Genomic DNA, 6,000 nt, shown 5'->3' on the forward strand with positions numbered 1-6,000 from the left:
CAGTTCCTAGCTTCAACAAAGGTGAAGGATGTAAAATAAATGCACATAAATCATTAGAATTTCTATATATTACTCTAAAAATCCAGCAGCAAATACTAGAAAGAAAAATTCCATTTAAAATAACTGTAGACCTTATAAAATGTTTGGGACTCTACCTGCCAAGACAAAGTGAGGAACTATATGAAGACAATTACAAAACAGTTTTTAACCAAATAAAGACAGATTTAAATAATTGGGAAAATATTAATTATTCATGGGTAGACCAAGCCAATATAAGAAAAATTACAATTCTACTTAAATTAATTATTCAGTACCATACCAATCAAACCACCAAAATTATTTTACAGGACTCGAAAAAATAATAACAAAATTCATCTGGAAGAACAAAAGGTCAAGAAAAATATGTCAAAGGAAGTGGCCTCACAGTACCAGATCTTAAATTGCATTACAAAATGGTAATCATCAAAACAATCTCCTACTGTCTAAGAAATAGAGTGATGAATCAGTGGAATAGATTAGATTCCCAATAGTCAGTAATAAATGACCTTTGTAATGTAGTGTTTGATAAACCCAAAGATCCAAGCTTTGGGGACAAGAACTCACTACATGACAGTAACTTCTAGGAAACTGAAAGTAGTTTGGCAGAAATCAGAGACCAACATTTCATGCTGTGTACTAAAATAAAGTCAAAATGGGAACATGATTTAGACATAAAGGGTGATATCATGAGCCTGTCAGACCTATGGATAAGGGAAGAATCCATCACCAAACAAGAGAGAGAAGGTATTACAGGATGTAAAATGGATCATTTTGATTTCTTTAAATTAAAACGTCTTTGCACAAACAAAACCAATGTAGCCAATATTAAAAAGGAAAGCAGAAAACTGTGTATATTCTTTGACCCAGCAATACCATGACTAAGTCTATATTCCAAAGAGACCCCAAAGAAAAAGAAAAAGAACCCATTTGAAAAACAAGATGCTTTTGGGGAAGTTCTGGGAAGACTTATATGAGCTCATACAAAGTAAAGGGAGCAGAACCAGGAGAACATGATACGCAGTAACAGTTATATTGTACCGTGATCAACTGTGAATGACAGCTATTCCGATCAATATAATGATCCAAAACAATTTGAAAAGACTTATGATGAAAAATGTTATCCACCTCCAGAGAAAGAACGGTTGGAGTCAATGCAGATTGAAGCATTTTTTTTGCTTTCTTTTTTTGCACTTGCTTTTTCTTTTACAACATGGCAAACATGAACATATTTTTTGCATGATTTCCCATGTATAATAATATCACATTTCTTGCTTTCTCCATGGGTGGGGGAGGGGTACAAAGGAGGGAAAGAATTCAGAACTCAAAACTTTTTTTAATGAATGTTAAAAATAAATAATAATTTTTTTAAAAAAAGATTATTTGGGCAGCTTTGTAAAGCCTGAATTGAAAGGGAGAGAGACTAGAGATCACATATTTCAGGCTAGAGATAGATACAATTGCTTGTGAAGAGTCCTTCTAACTAAAGGAAATAAGACCACATCATTGGCACAGAAGAGGATGCAGGAAGACAGAGTGCTTTGATAGTTTTTTTCCCACTTAAAAAAGATGGATGACTTTTAAAAAGATCATAGTCATTACCTGCTATATTCTACTCTGCCACCTGACCACATTGAATCCTCTCTCATAACAAAGTATCATCAAAACCATCAAAGAAAGTAGCTTCATAAGACAACATATGCAATGTTCCACTTGGTAGTCTTCAAAGCTGAATCACTGGCCCAGTATCTATTAGGACCACAAGCATCCTGTCTAGTGAGTAGTAAAAGTGGTTAGTGTATGCTGCAAATGATCTTGAGTAACTCTGACCTGTTTTCTTGAGATAGAACAAGGTTTAACAGTTCAATTTCTGTCAGACCGCTGCCCAGTTTTCTAAGCAATTTTTATCAGAGTGTACTCTTCCTCCAGTACTTAGGTTTTGGAGGCTTAATCAAATACTATGTTACTGTGTTTGTTTGATTCTGTTATGCGGATAAATTTGTTCTGTTGTTGAACAACTCTTTTTTTAAAACTAGTATCAGATAATCTTAATGATCATCGCTTTGTGGTTTAGTTTGAAATCTGGTACTAAAAAGTCCCTCCCTCCTCCTCATTCCCACTTTTTTTTCATCATTACTCTTAAGAGTCTTGAACTTTTATTCCTCCAGATAAATTTCATTATTATTTTTTCTAGGTCTACAAAATATTATTTTGGGAGTTTGGGTTAGTTATATGGCTCAATGGATAGAGTGCTGGGCCTGGAATCAAGAAAACCTGAGTTCAAATCCAGTCTCAGACCCTTATGAGCTGTATAATCTGGGAAAATCACTTAACCTCTTTGCCTCCATTTCCTCGACTGTTAAATGGGGATAATAACAGAATATCACCTATCTCCTGAGGCAGTTGTGAGGGTCAAATGAGATAATATTTGTAAAGTGCCTGGCACACAGTAAATACTATGTAAATGTTGGCTATTGTTATTATTCTTATAGCACTGAGCTTTCCTTCTAGCACATGGACCTTTGTTTAATATAATAAGTAGTATTTCTCTAAAATCAAGAGCAAACATTATAGATAATGGAGCAAAGTTAGAGGTCTTTCTAGTAGGATCTGAGGTAAAGCAAGTATGCCCATTAACACCACTATTATTTAACATAGACATTCTAGCTATAACAATAAGACAAGTAAAAGAAATTATGGGAATAAGTGTAGGCAAAGAGGAAGCAAGATTATTACTTTTGCAGATGATATTATGGGGTACTTAGACAACCCTAGAGAGACAATTAAAATTAATTGAAATCATTAATAGCTTCAGCAAATTTGCTGAATGTAAGACAAATCCACATAAATCATTGGCATTCCTACATATAACTAACAAAATCCAGTAGGAAGAGCTAGAAAAAGACCTTTGGATCACAAGGTCATTTTCCACCACTAGATATTCATTCATCTAAGATCAGGAAAGAACATATACACAAGAGGCAAAGGTAGTTCACTCAAGCAGGACATGTGCTTACAAGCCACATGGAAACCAGGTGGGAAACAGGAGCAATTGCAGCTTTGAAACAGTTCACATATCTTACAGCCAGAAAGGAATAGAAAGAGAGGAAAACAGATTGATCCCCTTTATTCATCTATTGAAGCATAACATTCTTAGGATACTTCATCATCTCTCATTGCAAATCCATCAGAAATGAGTCATGCATGAACTTCCCATCAACCCCAATCTTCCATACAGTTGCAAAGAACAAACAATGGTAAGTATTGTTTCCTAAATCTTACCTTTCCTCTTTTGTGTATGTTCAAGTTAAAAGTAACCAATATCAAATATCAAAATAATTTTATGAAAGAGATGAACATTTTCAAAAAGATGTAGAATATTTGCCCAAATGGTAGAGCTCAGGGATGAGGAGCTGGTTGTTTAGTAATCAATTACCCTGATCTATAGATTTAAAATATGACAATTCTCTCTAGCTTTCTCCCAGGGACTGTCATTTAACATAATAGAAGACGAAAAATTAGTAGGACAAAATGGTTTTATCTTTGATTCCAATGTTTATCCCCAAAGTCCATGTGATGACAGTGTTTCTGATTTAGGGTTCTTAAGATTCCATTAGAAACCATTGCCAGCCATGACCTTTAAATTGTTTATAAGCAGGGGTGGAAAGAGCCTTAGAGATCATTGAGTACAGTCTTCGCAATTTACACTAGGGAGGGTTTTCAGAGGCATCATTTGTCTTGTCTGAAGCTGCTCATGCATGGGAGTGAGGAAAGCCTAAAAATAGTCATTCATTTAGGAAGTTATTACCACAGTGTAATCAAGAGCGGGGTAAGGGCTTGACATAATGTGGCTACAATGGTAATGGAAAGGAGAAGTGGGATATCTGAGTTAGAATTGAAAAGACTTGGCAGCTGATTGGATATAGAGAGTAAGAAAAATGGGGGAGTCAAAGTGGACAACAAGATTTTGAGTCTGGTTGATTGGCAGAATTATGATGTCATTACTGATGTGGCTCCTAAGCAGCAGAAATAGGTATCTTGCTGGTAGATGTGCTGAACTAATGTATAGGAAAATGCGGTGGGGGTGGGGGGCAAGGGGGCAAGAACTGCTTGTTCACAGGGACCAGAATTTCCAAACCGGAAGGGATCTCAGAGATCATTCCAAGCAGTGCTGGCAAACTGAAGTACAAACATGGGCCACAAAAGCCATATATAAGAATCCCTGCAGGTGGCATATTGACTTAGAAAACCACACTTTTTTATTTCATTTTTTATTAGTACATTAATACATTAAAATCTGACACGAACTACATTTTAATATGGTTTGGGCCCCATTTGGTAGTATCGTGGCCTGCGTATCCCTGGGTGTGTTTGACACCTCAGAGTTAAATCAACCCCTACACTTTATACATAAGGAAGCTGGTGCCGAAAGAAGCCAATTGACTTGTCTGTGGTCACAGAGCAAGTTTTCTTTTTCTTTTTTCCTGAGAACCACATTTTTTTTTTAAAGTTCTGAACTTAAACAGCGAATAAAATGATCATTTACATATGCCTATATATGCATGTATATATATGTGTGTATGTATGTGTGTATATATGTATGTATGTAAGAATATATGAATAAATGTATGAAACTGTAAATCTCTGTTGTTCAGGTGTTTCAGCTGTGTCTGAGTCTTTGTGATTGCATTTGGGGTTTTCTTGGAGTAGTTTGCCATTTCCTTCTCTAGCCTATCTTGCAGATGAGAAAACGGTGGCAAGCAGGGTTGAATGACTTTTCCAGGGTCACAGAGTTAGTAAGTGTCTGAGGTCATATTTAAACTCAAGAAGATGACTCTTCCTGGTTCTAAGCTTAGTATTCTATCCATTGTGCCACCTCACTGCCCCAGGTCTCTATTATATACATTTTACTTTTCTTTTCAATTATATACATTCAACCTGTAGTTTTCAATGCTGTCCAGCTTATCTGTGCTTCTTTCTGGCTTTTCTTATGTTCTCTACCATATAATTTTCTAAAAAGATACCTCAATCATCTTTATATTTAATTTTTATTTATTATTTATTTATTTTCTTTGTTTTCTTTTTTCTTTTGGCTACCTAATTCATATAAGTCCGCCCAATTTCTCTGAAACCATCCCTTTCATTATTTCTTAGAGCACAATACTATCCCATTACACTCCTATACTATAATTTATCTACTTCCAAGTATATTTCCTAAAAACTTTTCAACTTTCCCACGTGTTCACTTTTTAAAAATGCATTATCAAAGTTTGTTTTTCTCCCCCTTTTACTACAGACTGAATATAGGGAAATGTCAACCCATTCACAACTTTTACATCTTCAGTATTGTTTTTTCTCCCTCTTCCCTACATCTATAACTTTATATTTTGTTTACTTGACTATTGTTCCAAGTCATCTGGTGAACTCTTTATATACATTAAATATTGGCTTCCCTTCCCTTTCACCAGTATGATGTTGTCAGAGCAAGCCATGATCGAGTTTAGCCTGAATATCTGTTCTTATTTTATCTTCAGCCTCTTCATTATGTGCACATGCCCCTACTGCCTCACCTGACTCTCCTTTAGATTACCTGTCACTGTAATTTCTCTCTCTCCCAATGGAACATGGGCATTTTGGTCAAGTTTATGTAAATTTCCCATGTATTTTAACTGCTGGTCTGGTATACCATAGCTTGTCATGGTGTTGGAGGGAATAAAAGGCATAGTCCATTCAAGCTAAACACTCCCTCATCTAAACTCACTAAATAGCCTTTTCTTTTTCAGCACAATTTCTGATGTCTGTCATGGTCACCAAAGAGCCAGCTATTTCCTATCTCTTCATGGCAGGTCTCGTGCCACGTATTCTTCTTTCCAGACACAGTTCAAGTCATTTGAGACTTATTAATTAATTATATTATATTACTTAATAAGTCAAGAATTTACTAAGCACCTATTATGTGCCAGA

Source organism: Notamacropus eugenii, chromosome 1 (genome assembly GCF_028372415.1).
Source record: "Notamacropus eugenii isolate mMacEug1 chromosome 1, mMacEug1.pri_v2, whole genome shotgun sequence".
Lineage (NCBI taxonomy): Eukaryota > Metazoa > Chordata > Mammalia > Diprotodontia > Macropodidae > Notamacropus > Notamacropus eugenii.